The following is a 16,801-nucleotide window of genomic DNA, read 5'->3' on the forward strand; positions in this document are numbered from 1 at the left end:
TCACTGCCATTTTAAGTTCTAATAATCTACATGCCTACTTTGCCCTTCTACATTTTTATTCTTTTCAATTAATCTCATTTTTCCTTCAACCGAAATGGGCCTGTCTACTTTGTGTCTACATCCCTATCTTGAGCCGCTGTCTGCCTTCAAGTGGCCATGTTTGGTGGCCTGTTTATGCGTCTCCAATTATTTCCTTTCTCTAGCTCAGAGACCTTCCTTATCAAGTAATTTTCTTTACCGTCTCCACTTTCCAGTCCCCCACTCTGTCACTACTTTGACTTGTAAAATAAAAACAACGCAAATACGTTTGTGCAGAACTGGCATATCTGCGCCATACGGCCATTTCATGCACTACGTGCATAACCACAACACAGCATGTTACGTAATTAGCAGTACTGTAATTTTGGTAAAATTTGCTGCTCTAAGACAAGGTTATTGTCTTCCGAGGGGTGAGAGCAGATAAATATCCTGATCTACTTCCCCATTTACAAAAGCAGCTTTTTAAAATGTACATATATGCACCTGAGAATGTGCATTATACTAAAAGATACACGGACAACAGTTCAGCATCCAATACCTTTAACAGCTTTGTAATCTCAAAAAGAAGAGAATTAAAACTACAGTCAGGGTAATGAAAATGCTTCATAACACCATGAAGCCAAAAAACCCAGAACTGGTGGATTCAACTTTGTTAATTCTACACTCTTTTCAGGGGTAAGCTCTGAGTATTGCTAAGCCTCCATGTGCATCAACTGGTGTCACTATAGAGACAGAAATAACACAGTAGCAAAACAGTAGAGGTTTGAACCAAACAAAAGCAGTAACATTACCAACAAAACTATACATTAAAATATTTCTTAACATGGTTTTATTGAAATAAACATTTTACAGTAGTTTCTAGTTAACATTCCCTTAACAAAGGCAACTCAAAAATAATGATAGCCAGAAAAAATGAATTCTGGGCTTCCCAGAAAATGCTATGTATATTTAAGTCCTGGCATTGTGCCAAATTGGGGGGGGAGGGGGGTGGGAACCTGAGTGGAAAAAGTAATTTCAAAGGCCTTTAAAACATTAATGCAAAAACCAAGTTGCTTCTCTTACCTGGCGAGAAGATGGCACGTGCACAATGAGCTTCCTCCTCTGACTAAGCCACTGACATGCAGCTCATTTGCATAAGTATTATGAGCTACAAGGAGACTCCCAGGTCGGCCATCTTGATACTAAGATCTTGTTTTGTTTACACAGCAGCATGAGCACGGTTTTTTAGCCAGCCTAAGCTATACTAGTGTACCTCTCAGCTAGTAGCCTCCATTTGCTTGTTAAAGCCTGCTGGAATTCTTACTTCTCCACACAAGTAGCTGAATGTGTCAGGAGTGCCGGTGCAGCTCACTGAGCATGCCACAGCTTCCAAGGAAACTTGCAACTGCAAGTGCCTCCAGTGTACTCTTTGTACTGCCTTCTGTGCTGCCAACTATCAGTGCTGCAGCAACTATGTGCAGTGAAGTACCTCCTCCCACATACCACGCAGTAGTACCAAGCATAGATTTATTACAGCCCAGCACAAGACAGCACACTGGAAAAAAAGAAAAAAGCTGAAGTTTCCACAGTGTGTTCACTTACTAGCAATCTCCTTATATGTAGGTTCCTTTGTATACCTTTTCACGCTAATCAGTGCTGTTCTTTTGGTGCAGAAACCAGAGTGCTCCTGCAATCCGTGCAAAGGAGAAATCCATGGCACATATTAGTTGCTGCCGGCATAAACCAAGACTGCAGTTACAGCTAGCTGGCGCCAGTAAAAATTTACATAAAGGGGCCTCATTTCAAGACTAAATTGCACCAGGATGTTGCTCAGCAAAGCCTTCCCCTCCGCGTCTGCCCTCTCCCCCCTCGCTAGACTATTGTGGGTTCTAGAATATATCCTCTAATAATTTGCTTACTAATAATCCAGATCAGTTTCAAAAGTCAAGTGCTGCTCTTATTGTTCATAAAAATGAAAACTGACAACAGCCTCTACAAAAGAAATTCCACCTTGAAGCCTGTTCCTAGTAGGATGCTACACACTGCACTGTTCACAGTGATTCTATAGTAACTGAAATAACACCAGAAATATGGGTGTGCATAATGCTTGGGAACGCATAATGCTTCTGAACCTGGTATTTCCAGTATTTCGTAGATTACCAACAACAAATAAATATCAGTTCCAGGTAAGAAGGATCCATTTTTAGCCTAATGCTGATAGGTGTAACATGTGTGGCCATTTAATTTGTTGTTTTAACTTCACATTTAATTTTTTTTTCATTAGGCAGATGAAATGGGGGGAGAGAAACCCTCTCATCCAGAGTTTTATCTTTTCAAGTACCTCCAAGATACAGTAACAGATAAAGGCAGAAGCCTGAATTTCAGCCTCACTCTGACTTCACATAGTTAATTCCTTAATTCTTATCTTTTCCATTCCAATCAAAGTCCAATTAAATTAATAAATTAATTACATTTTATAAATGCTTATTCTAAAAGTCACTATACTGTTTTGGGGAGAAATAATGAAGCCAGGCTTCGTTTGTGTGCGTATGTAAAGGATGAATCATTTGCCAATACCTTTTTCCCTCATGTGCTGCCTTACAGGAACTCTTAGAGCAGGAAACAATGCAATGCAAATAACCATACTGTTTACTATATTAGTGGTAAATATGAATTTTTGAAACCCTGAATAAAATCAAGTTTGCCTAGAAACACATCTAGCAATGTACATCTGTAGTTGCAGGCTGGCACCATTTAGTGAGGAAACTAAGCAACGGAGACAGTGATGCTTGTCAATTTGAGCAGGGCAAAGCCAGAAGACCTCAGGACCAAAAGAGCCTGCTTTACACTCTGGGCCTCTTCTAGTTCTCTTCACTGTTCCTCTTTAGAATGCCAGCAGCGTCAAGGCTATAGATAGTTGAATTATCCATCCCATTTTCTGCTGCAAGCGTAATCTGCTGCATGGCTGGTTCTAGGTTATTACAGCATAATACAATTTGCTCATTTGTAATCTCAAAAAGGTATAATTTTGTATCTGAAAGTATTTAGAAACGGAAATTATTGTTGTTTGTTACAATTCATCTTCATTTACTGTATCAAAAAACCTTAAGTGATGTGTAAGGTAGAAATAATTATTATTCGAGCATGACTGTAACATTAAAATGAAAATCATTAACATCTTTTGTGTCACAGTATCTTTTGACTTGTCTTAGTTTCAAACTGTTCTGTGTATGTTAGCACATTAAATGCTGCACAGAATGTCTTTCAGTGATGCTGCTGTCATTTGCAGAATGAATCATCAGATTAACAGCCTCTGAGCTTAAAAATAAAGGGCACCAATGTTGCTTTAAAAGAAAAAAACAAAAAAGCCCCATTGGATTTCCCAAATACAGCCGTGTCCCCACCTGCTCCCTCCCACCCTCCCCAGCTCTACAGCCTTGTGCACAAATACCAGAATAATACTGTGATTCTCAACACAGTAAAACAGACACTGCAAAATAAAAGTCTTGGAACATTTCTGTTCTGGGCTCCGGTCCGCTATGGGAAATCCACGCCAGAGCTTGCCGGCAGCCTGGCGGGCGAGTTCTCCATCCGCAGCCTGTGGCAAGCACCACCCCGCTTCTAGAACGTTCGGGCATCGCCCCCACCCCTCCCTGCGCCTTCCTCCCGCGCCGCCGGCTGTGACAGAGCTTACTTGCCAACACAAAGCGTTTGCAGGGAGAGGAGGGAGGAGCGACGGGTGTGCGATGCAGGAACGCCTGGGTTCGGGACAGCGGCAGCTCTGCCTGCCCGCTCGGGGCCGGGGGCAGCGCCCGGCAAAGGCGGGGACCCTCCCGCAGCCTGCACAGCAGGGAGTTCGGAGGAGTTTGGTTGTTTCCAGGCGGTGTTTGTTTTAATCTTGTTTGTTTGGTTGATTTGGCTTGCGTTTTTTCTTTTGTTTGGTTGGTTTTTGGTTTTTTGTTTCGGTTTTTTGGCGGCGCGGTGGGGGTGTGGCTTGGTTGGTTGGTTTAATAGGAGAGATTGAACTATAGCACACTCAAATCACGTTCTCCAGTGACTGCCACTACAGAAAAAGCCAAAATGTCTTCCCTGTATTTCACATACAGTCAGTGGAAACATCCCAGAGCTATTAGGACTTTTGTCTTCTCACAGCCAATTACCAGGAACCTCCAATATCCACACAATTTCCTACTCTGGCACAGAGTAACCTTATAAAGAAGATTTGTCAGTCACGAGTAATAAGGCCAGCTGTTTCAAAGTAACCACTATTACCTGTATGGGTTCAATAGGTACTTATCAAAGATAACATCCTCAGATTTTAAATTTCAGTTGATTAATCTCAAAATATACAAGTACACAAAAAAGTGACACAAAGTGATTTCCCTAATTCAGACAATTTTAGATGTTAAAACATTTAACTGACAAAGTTTGTCTAAAATAAAAAGAAAAAACCCCACAAGACCCAACGATGATGAAATCTGTCACTAGTACCTTGAGCTAAAAAAAACCCAACAAACCCCAAATGAATAACAAAAAATACCCACCACAAAACAAATGAAAATGAAAGGCCCTAGGCCTTCTGCAAGCAACACACAGAGTCCAGAACACCCACTTCCCCCTAACTTCTCCAAAGCATGAAACAGAACAAATTATTATTCACATGAAAGTCAGATAAAACTTTAGTAATTCCCAAAGTTTTCTCAGCGTGGTGTTTGAAAGGCACAGAAAATTACGTGCATTTCTGAACCAGAGAACTGTCAGTGAAGCCATTATATCAGCCAGTGTGGTTTATTTCAAGATATTTTACAGCAGAAACCTTTATCAGAATACACCGGGAAAGGCAGGAAAGGGGGGAGGGAGGGCTGGCAGTTGTTGTATCTGCTTTTCTACTTCAGAAAAGGAGTGATAAATTTTCTAAAATGGGTGATTTCCAGGCAGTAGCAGAATCTAATGTTGCACTACCTTTCTTCTAGAAAGGGCAAATACTCAGTTTGACTCCTTATCAATGCTAAAACCCCCACATTTTTCTCATTTAAATTTACATAAAATATTGTTATTTACCAAACAAATTTTGAGAAGCTGACAGATCTCAACCTGAAAATCAAGATGATGGAGGAAAGAACAAAATAACCTTATTCATAATTCCTTCAAAAGCAATACCCACTTGGAAAAGTTTACTGAAGATCATCGCTAAAAATGAAAGTCCAATTCAACTGTTTAATAATGGTCATAACATGAACAAGTATTTAAGATTCCAAACAGTTCTAAGTGCTTTGTAACCATTTATTTCTAAAAAACCAAGTAAGTCAGCTATTTGAAAGTGAATTGCATACATTAAACAGTATTCCATTTGTTCATCAGTCCATTCCAGTTCATTTAGAATCGTGCCTGAAATTGTTTGTTCCCAAAATTTCTACCAAAAGATGCAGATGTGCAAAGTGAGACAATTCTGAGTTTTAAGAGGAACATCAAAAATTATCAAGCCGTGTTAGAATGGTTCCAGGCCAGCATGATTTAGTAATGAAAAACTATTCAAATAGTTGGTGCACAAATGAAATTCTGATAATCAAGTACAGCATGTGCAAAAAAAATCTATACGCTCCTTCAGAGTTAACTGTTGTTTTCTCCTACCTTTATCTCCCTGGACACTGACACGACATTTTAATGAGTGTTAAGGGTGACACCTGGGCCGCCAACAGAGGAACACACTGACAAGGCTGTGTGAAAATGTTAGCACTTGAAACTTAGATTTCAATTAAGTTATACAAAAGAAATTAAACATTTATTTCAAAATTTCAATTTTATCATTTGTAGTAATTCTGAAAAATTTAGTTATTTTTGAGGAGTTAATATCTGCTATCTGCAAAACAGCATGTACATAATCATTGCTATTCCAATGCTTTGTAGTTAACTATCATTGGTAAAAATACATTTTAAGAACATGATAATCAAATTAAAATTAACCACTTGGTTAGATAAATGTAATAAAATTTGTAGAGTTGGTTTTACGTTTTAGTTAAAAGTCTGATGCTGCCTTTTGTGAAAGGGACAGGATAAAATAGGTCTGGTCAGAAAGTAAACCAAAACAAAATAATTTGATTACCAAGACAGGAAGGTATGACCTTTGATCTGTCCTGTCCCATGTGATCTATCCTGTAACTGAGACCAAACAGAGGTCTGTGAATTAATTCAGTGAAAGAGGGGAGGGAAAGGTGTATGATACAGCTTAGAATTAGTTAATTTTGCCTAACCAAAGTTCAAAATGGTTTCTCAGCAAAGCAGGGGTGGAGCACGTGATGCCACCAGCTCTGCTCATTTGCATAGAGTGAAGTTAAACTGCGGCAGCGAGAGCTCTTTGTCAGCCATTCTGAAACTGCACTGTCTCAGCTGCACTGGAAATGAGGCTAAGATGGCTGCAGTGTACACAAGATCAGCCACTCAGTGACAACTCAGCAGTGAATGAAACATTCATATAGCAAAGCACCTCCCTCTTTACCACACTGCAACAAACTGCCCGGGAGGGGTGTGCGTAGGCAGGGGAATGGTTTCTTGGACAGGCAGGAAGTGATTAATGCACAGCTGCAACACTGCAGCTACTCAGAGCACCACTGGGACAGAGAAAAGTAAAATAAACGAAAATCCATCAGGAGGCTGCCCTCCTAGCTCTGTGATGCAGGACTTGTATGTGTACTTCAAATCCCTCCCAACTGGAAGGCAGTTCAGAATCCGTGTCACATATTAACAATCACACATACAGAGCCAGACTATGCATAGAACTGACAAACATGAGGGAATACTTTTCAAGAGGAAGCTCATTTCAATGATAAAAAAAAGAAAAAACTGCTTAAAAAAGTGGTCTATACCTTCTTGCAGCCCAACCTATTTTTATTATTCTGTAATATTAGTTGCCCAGTAGAAATTGTACTTGGGGAGGAAAAAAGGAAGTTTATAAGAAAGCTAACAAAAAACCCCAAGAACATGCCAGATCATCAGTGCCCGCAGGAAAAAAGTGTCAAATTCTGCATGAGTGATGCAGCATATTGTGTAACTTTTTCAAAGAACACTCATATCTTGAAGCACTTCAGGAATTTTGCTGGAATCTTGTTGTCTGGCAAAGGGGTTGTCAAATGACACAATTTAGCACAAAGAATTAAACACAATAGAGCTTCTGCTCTAATTCTGTCCATAAACACCAATCGTGCACTCTTGTCCAGAAACAGTGGATCAATTTTAGAGGGGGCTTCTCTATATCTGCTTCACTCCTACTAAATCCAAATATGTTCACTTTAAAACAAAATAACTGTAAGAGCACATGGGGTGATTCTGAAGGAAATCAATGTTGAATTATACCTCATCTTCTACCAAAAACAGTCCTTGTGGATCCAAAATTAGCCCAACATGGTAAGCCACTCCTTCCCCAAAAACTAGAACGCACCCTCCAAAATACATCTTTTATGAAAATGTCTAAACTTATGTAACTGCATGTCTGTTGCCAGCTGCAGCTGCTTATTTCAGCACTGATTAATCATGCCAGCAGTAGCTGTCTGATGCACTCATCAGCACCACTGTCAGTATTTCAAACATAAAAAATGGTAAAATACACCATCTGGCTTTTCTTTTGGTCCTTGTATTAGCATGATTTGCAGTACACTAAAGAGCACATGCCACATATGAGACAGACTACATTCATTATTATTGTCTCTGTACAGATTTAGAAAACTAAATTAAAATATACTTGAAGTTCAAATGCCCAAAAGACAGATGTCTCAAAAAACAAAGATGTGAACACTGGAGAACTAATTCATTACAATTAATTTCACATTATGCATTACACTGAAGCTTTTATTCACAAAGACCTATTACTAAATAAAAAATCAAGTTTACAGCAAACTGAAAAGCAGCAATTACCATTAGCCAATTATAACCCCATGTTGCTTACTCCTAACCTCATACATAGCACAGCTTCAGCTTATAGGAATTTACAGTAACTCCTAACACTTCAAAATTAAAATGTGATATTCCATTTTGATAACAAATATACACTACGATTTCCACACTAGCAATGTTTTAGATAGAAGAGAATCCTATGTTTAGAACACCTACAAAATTCCTACATCAAAAGGTGAATCCTGATCTCCAGTCCTAGATTTTCTAACATATCGCCAAAATCCTAGGGAAGTTCTGATGGGGAACGAAAGAGCTGCAGTTGTGCGACATGGCCTTCTTCGCAACATCAAGGCTTGGAGCTCAATATGAGGAAACTCAATTACTTAACTAGGTTTGAATAGGCAAAACTACTTGGCAAAGTATTTCAGAGAACACTTCACTGAGCCACAGAAAACAAGAACCCATGTTCTAGAACCCACTGTCTAGGTGCTGCAAACATCTTGCCTTGTCAGAAAGCTTCAAGAACATGCAGAGGCACATGTGGGCACATCCAATGGGATCCTGGCCTGTATCAAAAATAGCGTGGCCAGCAGGACCAGGGCAGTGATCCTTCCCCTGTACTCTGTGTTGGTGAGGCCACACCTTGAGTACTGTGTTCAGTTCTGGCCCCTCAGTTCAGAAAGGATATTGAAGTGCTGGAGCGGGTCCAGAGAAGAGCAACAAGGCTGGTGAAGGGACTGGAGCACAAGCCCTATGGGGAGAGGCTGAGGGAGCTGGGGTTGTTTAGCCTGGAGAAGAGGAGGCTCAGAGGTGACCTCATCACTGTCTAGAACTACCTGAAGGGAAGTTATAGCCAGCTGGGGGCTGGTCTCTTCTCCCAGGCACTCAGCAATAGGACAAGGAGGCACGGGCTTAAGCTCTGCCAGGGGAAATTTAAGTTAGAGATACGAAAAAAATTCATTGCAGAAAGAGTAATCAGGCATTGGAATGGGCTTCCCAGAGAGGTGGTAGATTCACCATCCCTGGAGGCTTTTAAACGCAGATTGGACGTGGCGCTGAGTGCCATGATCTAGTAAATGGACTGGAGTTGGACCACAAGTTGGACTCGATGATCTTGGAGGTCTTTTCCAACCCAATCAATTCTATGATTCTATTAGCACAGCTGCAGAAAATCTTGAAATTTGAATACATAGTTGAAAAACCCATGTGTGTTTACTCAAAACAGTTCTTACACTGATGAAATTCAGTGAGGAGAGACTACTACTATTTGAATGCAGTGGAACTGAAGTGTCAAACGACCACCCACTGAAACCCTCCTTTATTCCTGTGTTTATGAAGCCAGTAGGCTGATATCATGAAACATGTCAGCTCTCACTGAGGACTGCAAGAACTTCACAAAAACTACTGGGGAAAAGAAAGAGTTCATGATGATCATTAGACAAGGAATATTAAAGTTCAGAAAGTCAAAAGTCTGCATACATTTGAGGACTTTTCCTAATTCCAAGCCACTTGATAGGTAGGACCAAGGAAACAAATTTTCAGTGTATTGACTGAAGTCTGAAATTAGGTATGTTTATGTGCTTAAACACATTTCTGAAAGAAGTAATAAATTAGAATGCAACATCTTTTTAAAATGACCTTACAGAAACTGCATTAACTTGGAGGCAAAGCTAGGAAGAACTTTCTTCCATGCCAGATTTTGGTCTGTTCGGGGCCTGTTTCTGTTTTTAGATATTTTACTATAACTTCTCTTCAAACTGTGAAATGAAGGATAACGCTTAGGACAGCACAGGTTATTTTAACAGCTACCTGATACAGCCAGTGTCATACAATTAAGTAAACCTGTGCATTGAGTATGTGAATTTAGTTAAGAGGATCTTCAGAAATTGCATCTAGAAGAGGAAAATATTTTTCCTGTATTAAAAAATCCAAGTTACACACATCAAACTAGCTCTATTATTTTACCTAAATATTTCAGGAAATACATTGTTTTTAAAAAATTACTGGGCTCTTAAGTGATTTGATGTTTGTTCATGGGAAAAAATAAGAGCTGGTAACTCATCAATCCAGTTTGTAGTCATTTATAACATGCACAAATGAAAATACAGCAAAGGGCGTGGTTTGCTCTTTTATTCCCTTAAGGTATTCGTAACTCCCAAAGGAACCTAAAGGGCATTTATACAATGTACATATATATATATATACAGTGCTGTGAATTCTTTCAGATCTGTGATGGAATCTGACATACAGCTGAGGACCAGGCATTTATTTAATACCATATAGTTACTGCTATGCCTTCAGCTACACCACCAAGGAATCTTTACTTTCAAAAATAACGCCAAATGAGGGAGGGAGGAATAGAATGGGGGGGCAGATTTGCTGTTAAATATTCAGGCAATTTTAAAACGTACATGTCAGTGGTATTAAACAAGATAAGGAGTGAGCAATGGAACTAATGAATCCACATTTCCCCTAAATTTATAAATGTCATCTTGCTACTTCTTACTCAGGTCATCACTAGTACCTTACCATAAGGGATGAGTGAAGGTACACAGCTAGTCTGAAGCTGCATGTTGACAAACAAGACCCCAGAACAACACGTAACTGTCAATTTCCCTTATTGGCAACAGTGGTAGCCCCTCCTTACAAAATTTGCAGGAATTAATTATCTTTGATACTTACTACTGCATGTATTTACTGAAAACCAACAAGCCTTTCAAGAATTATCAAGGATAGAACAATTCACAATCAATGATGAAATAAAATTGAACTACATGCTAGAACTGAGGAGATTTCCATTAATACTTGTAGGGCTGTGGCACAATTAGGCATTTTTGCCACATACCTGTACTGCAATGTTTGTTTAAGCAAAAAAATAAAAAAGATAATTAGTATTTGTTAAACACATATGTCTTCTTAATGGAATTTCTAAGTGCCACGCCACTTAACTTTATTCATCCTTTTTTTTTTTTTTTGTTTCATGCAGGCATGAAACTTATACCTGCATTTAACATATTGAGAGCAGCCCTGCAGAGCAGGACTGGCAGATAAGAGGCTGGATGTGACCCAGCAATGTGCACTTGCAGCCCAGAAAGCCAAGTGTGTCCTGGGCTGCATCAAAACCAGCGTGGGCAGCAAGTCAAAGGAGGTGTTTATGCCCCTCCACTCCACTCTGGTGAGACCCCACATGCAGTGCTGCATCCAGCTCTGGGGGCCCCAGCACAGGAAGGACATTGACCTGTTGGAGTGAGCCCAGAGGAGGATGATCAAGATGATTAGAGAGATGGAGCACCTCTCCTCTGAGGAAAGGCTGAGAGAATTGGGATAGTTCAGCCTGAAGAAGAGAAGGCTCTGTGGAAACCTTACAGCACCTTCCAGTACCTTAAAGGAATCTACAAGAGAGCTGGAGAGAGACTTTATATAAGACCACGTAGTGATAGAACGAAGCGTAATGGCTTCAAAATTAGAGTAAATTTAGATTATATATTAGGAAAAAATTTTCTAGTATGGGGATGCTGAGTTACTTCACTGTGAGGTGGTTAAGCTGTGGATGCTTGATCCCTGGAAGTGTTCAAGGCCAGGTTGGATGGGGCTTTGAGCAACCTGATCTAGTTGAAGGTGTCCCTGCTTGTGGCAGGGGAGCTGGGACTAGATGATCTTTAAGGTCCCTTACCAGCCCAAACCTTTCTACAATTCTATGATCATTTTTTATTAACAGCATTCTGCTTTTTTGTTTGTTTGTTTTTTGTTTAGTGCTATGGAACAGAACATAAATGAAAGTACAAAACACAAAGTTGCATGAAACTCATACGTAACAAATTCCACTCTCAACTTTGGGATGGGTTTTTTGCCTATATATATGTGGAGACAAATAATAAATAAAGAACAGAGATAAGAATTAGAACATCAAGTAAATACAGAACATGCAACTTAGAACAACAACAACAAAAAAACCCAACCAAACAAAACAGACTTCCTTTTCTAAATCACACTTCAATTGCTTACATCCTTTTCGTTTAGTTCAACCCTTGCCCTTGTGAAAAATAATGCAACCTGAAGGTCCAGTTTCTGGATAACTAATATTGATTCTTTGTATCTAAAATTGATGACACACACTTTTATAGTCTGATATGAGGGCTGATAATTGAACTGATGCTTCAAGAGACTTGAATGTTGTACATAAGAGCTCAAGAACTTCCTGACCCTCGTTGGTACAGAAATAGAGAGGAAAAAGGTAACAAAAAAATGCACACCAAAAAGGTAAGACATCTAAACGCAGTACTAATGATACGCAGAATCTTTTCAGGTAAATGAAAACTAAGATTTCACAATACCATGCAAAATTTTGCTCTTAGAAAGATAACCAGAACTCAAAAGTTGACAAAATCTATGCTGCAAATCCTCTGGAGTAAATATCTCAAAACTTGCAGTCGTTAATAGTTACCTTCTTTGTACCTTCTTTGGGATCAGCCACCAGGTTTTAATATCCAAAACAAGACTGAGCTAGAGATATTTTAAATGTTAAGTACTACACAATTTATATCTAAACTGTACTCAGAGATTAAGACATTCTGTGACAGTCCAGTAAGAACACCTGATTAAAGAGATCACTTTAGGGAACAATTTAAATTTCTTTTTGCTTTTAATGAACTGTCAAAAAAACCTCAAAACAACAAAAACTCAAGTACTTTGTTGTCTCATGCAACAGCCCTATCTTACTCTCTGTCCTGTATGTGGATAAATTACTGCTGTTTGATGAACAGCTTTTTACAGTAGAGTGGAACTAGAACACTGGTTTCCATACAGTAGAGTATAGAGTGCAATGAGTAGAACTAAAATGTCAGAATTACAAATACATCATCACTGTCTAGAACTACCTGAAGGGAAGTTATAGCCAGCTGGGGGCTGGTCTCTTCTCCCAGGCACTCAGCAATAGGACAAGGGGGCACGGGCTCAAGCTCTGCCAGGGGAAATTGAAGTTGGATATCAGAAAAAAATTCTTTACAGGGAGAGTAATCAGGCATTGGAATGGGCTGCCCAGAGAGGTGGGGGATTCACCATCCCTAGAGATTTTTAAACGCAGATTGGACATGGCGCTGAGTGCCATGATCTGGATGGACTAGAGTTGGACCAAGGGTTGGACTTGATGATCTTGGAGGTCTTTTCCAACCCAATTGATTCTATGATTCTATTCTATATCATGAAAGAATCATTTTTGTTGACCAGTTTATGAGCTCCCACTTGTTTTGTGCGCATAAGTAGATCTCTCAGAGTAATAACACATACTAAAGAGAACCAAAGAATCCAGCAACAGATTATCTCAAAAATATTAACTATTTAAGATGTCACTGCATTCAAGAGAAGTGTTATATAAAAATATTTTTGGGGAGGGAAGAATACCAAACACCACCACTTCCCCTCACCACATTCACATATCATAATAGTTTAATAACTTGCAACTTATTTTCCTCATCTAATACCCCTTATGAAATCCATGATGAACATCTGTGTTACTGCAGTAAATTCCAAAACAAAATCATAATGTAAACAATACAAAAAAACACGACATGAAAAGCAAATGGAAAAAAATGCATTCAGTTTGCAAACTTTTAAGTAACAGCGACATACTGGTAAAGTATCTTTTGGCCTTACTATTTACATTTTAGGAATAAATTTTAGATTTTTCTCACACACACACACATATATATATATTTATATAGATATAGTTTCTGACAGTTAAGTCCAGATAAACCTAATAAATGATTATACTATTAAAATCATCTAGATAGGGATGGGATTTTTCTTCTTGTTTTGAAAAGAAAATAAAAGTATCTGGTTTAGTGAGCTACTTTTCAATGTGGAAATATTTCTGCTTTTTAACAGAAAAAATGCAGAAACACAATTAAAAGGAGGATTTAATTACTAACTAAGAATTGGTTATTAACACAGGATTTAAAAATATCATGTAAACTCTTTGCACCAGATACTCTAAAACTGGTACTTAAAATTAAGCTATAGGTTGTTAGATGTCTTAGCTGGCAAAATCACCTCCTGTGCTGGTAGGAAAGCATTTGCCTATGTATTTCATGTCCAAAGGGGAAGCAGGAATAGAGGAGTAATAGCTTTACAGGAAAGCTAACATACTAGAATTAGTGTTGATCTTACAAATATGTGAAATGAGCACAACAATACAAGATAAAGCAGGAGATACCAAGAAATGTGCCAAAGTATGGCATGCATTTTTAACTCCTGGAATCGGCACCTTCTTGAAAACAGACTTTGCAATAGATAGGAAATAAGAAAGGTCCCTCAATGAAAGCATCAAAATGACTATTTAAATGGTGCATATAATAGTTATTGTATCCTGCCATGAATCAATTCTGCTGTGATCAGTGTCAAGTCTATACCACATACAATACAGTCTTGCTGAATTAATTCACGCAGAAAATGCAACACTGTTCCACATTATCACAGGAAGCATCAGTTCAGCACTGCTATGCTTGAGAGCAAGGCTGCAGCTGATAAAAAGCCTTTTACTCCAAGCAACGTGTACCACATTTTCTTAACTAAGAACATAACGAAAATCCAAAATTACTAGTCCAATTCCTTCCCAGATTATATGTACATGGGAACTTGACTTGGTACTTTTGGAGCATACAAAATAATATTTTTTAAAAATTTAAAATTTATTTTAAAATAAAAACTAAGTTATCTTAACTGCCATACTTGAGGAATATTAGTGCGTGCAGTTGCCAGATCCTCATGTAATTATTGGGCAACTGATTTTATGATTGGCCTGACAGCTACCATTAGCCCGTTGCATAGATTTGAAATCAAATTACCTGCCCAAGACCACATGTCAAACACTAGTGTTTGTGTTTGCCTTTTTATCCCTCCAAGGAATTCTTAAAATCTGAGGAAATACTCTCCTTCATACCTTCCTGAAGGACTGCAAAACGCAGTATCCAATTAGAAAAGCACTTAATTCTTACACTGAGATTTGATATTTGCATATTTAACTTGTTAATGGCGGATTTAAAAGCAGAGGTCAAGCACATTCTTCACACTACCATTTTCAAAAACCTACTTACAATATAAGTATTTGTAACTGTAATAAAGGTAAGTATATCAAACTGGTGTATCAGTTAACAGCCTACAATATATTTTAACTTGCAAAAGAGAGACTGCATGCTTGTAGAGTACCCTGATCTTGCACATACATGTTCCAGGTTATTTATTCATAATGATAACAACGCATTTGCTTACATAATTTAGGATATTGAACAAACATATCTGTTAATATGCTCTTCCTTGCACCCATTTCCATGTCAAATAAGCTGTCTTGTTGCACAAGTGTCATTTTCCTCTGACTGCACACTGAAGTTTGAAGCTCATTGACTGCTCTCTAGAACAGCAGAGCTGTGTTTACCCCTTAATTTTAAGCAAATACTTTTCCATCAACAATTCCATCCAATTTTTCCAACAAGTCTATCTGCATTAAGGGTCACAGTGATGTCACATTACGTAAATTTATTTCAAGATTACTGTTAAACAGCAAAACATCCTAATGTTGGCATTGCCACTGGTTATCTGTCAAAGATTGGGAGATCTACTAAGAGGAAATACGTGCTAAAGCAAGAAACCGCTCTAGGGCAGAGCTACACCTCTAAAAGGCCCCAGAATTAAAAGCGCAAAATGCTAAACCATGAAGAGTTTCAGTATTTTAAATGCTTACGTTAGAAGAAGATTAGTGGTTTGAATGTACCTTCTTTACTCAAGCATGTGGCTGTGTCATGTTGTTTGATGTGGGCGGCCATGACACCTGGATGAGCTGTTTGGGCCTTGTTTCCTGGTGACATCACACAAATAAGGCCCAAGTGGGCCTTCTCTGTTGCCCCATTGAAACACTGGTTTCTTGCGAACGAGTGAATCCATATGCCTCAGGAATTGTGTCCTGCAGCCCATCATTGTAGGAACATTTCCCCTTGTTGCTTCCACAACCCCCATGTGCTGTGACATCCTGTGCCCGCCATGCCAATGTGGGCATTCCCTGGTGGCCCACAGCGCCACCCAGGCCACGCCACCCCAATTCCGGCAGGGAGCGAGGGAAGGCTCTCGAGGGGCAGGCGCGCACCTGTCCCACCCAAACACGCGCCACTACCTCGTCGAGGCGGGCCGCGCTCAAGCGCGTGCCCGGTGCCGTCCGGTGTCCGGCGCGCGCCCCCGCTGGACCCACCTGTCGCCGCGCCGCCGCCGCCGCCAGGCGCGAAAGCAGCGGTAAAGCGCATGCGCGCCGCCGCTGCACTGGAGCCGCGTCACGTGCTCCCATGCAGCGTGTGTGCAGGGCTGCACCCCTGCAGCGCATGCGCGCTGCTGCCGCCGCCGCGCCGCGGGGCAGCGAGCGCTGCAACGCCCGACCCAGCGCAGCCCAGCCCGGCCCCAGCGGCCCGAGCGCGCGCGCGCCCGCGCCCTACCTGCGGCCCCGCGTTCCGCGGCAGCTCCTGCCCCAGCGGCCGCCGCCGTTCCCGCCCGCGCTGCTGCCGCCGCGGATTCAAACTCGGAACCCGCTCCGGGCGCCGACGCCGCCTCCCCGCGTCGCACGCGCCGGGCCGCTATGCAAATGCCCCATGTCCCCGCCCCCTCGCGGCTGGCCCCGCCCCCTCCGTTGGCACGGGGGGCCGGCGGTGGGGGCTGCCTCAGAGCCAGCCAATCGCAGCGCCGACCATCCGCGAGATATTGAAATGAGCGCTGGCCCCGCCCCTCGCGGACGGCGCGGTCGACAGGACGCACTGCGGGGCCGGGACGCGCGGCGGCTTCGGCCGCCAGGGGGCGCTGCGGCAGCCCGGAGGGCGGTGCCGCGAATGCCCCGCCCTCCCTGCCTCGCTTCCGGCATTCC

General features: G+C 40.9%; 1 protein-coding gene and 1 pseudogene across 10 annotated transcripts in view; one reads left to right on the forward strand and one right to left on the reverse strand.

The window, feature by feature from the left end:
* ATF7IP (activating transcription factor 7 interacting protein) overlaps positions 1–16,526 on the reverse strand; it is an 85,460-nt gene extending 68,934 nt beyond the window's left edge. For 7 of the 10 annotated variants that reach the window (XM_071551932.1, XM_071551930.1, XM_071551929.1 and 4 more), the window contains exon 1: positions 16,380–16,526. The gene's annotated coding sequence lies outside the window, so the exon portion shown is untranslated. Of the gene's footprint in view, positions 1–1,101; positions 1,472–15,670; positions 15,862–16,379 lie in introns of those variants that run through there. The other 3 variants (XM_071551926.1, XM_071551925.1, XM_071551933.1) reach the window with 3 other exon arrangements.
* Positions 3,558–8,978, forward strand: LOC139669576 (uncharacterized; annotated as a pseudogene).
* Positions 16,527–16,801: the final 275 nt, after the last annotated feature.

Source organism: Pithys albifrons, chromosome 3, assembly GCF_047495875.1.
Source record: "Pithys albifrons albifrons isolate INPA30051 chromosome 3, PitAlb_v1, whole genome shotgun sequence".
In the NCBI taxonomy this organism is placed as follows: domain Eukaryota; kingdom Metazoa; phylum Chordata; class Aves; order Passeriformes; family Thamnophilidae; genus Pithys; species Pithys albifrons.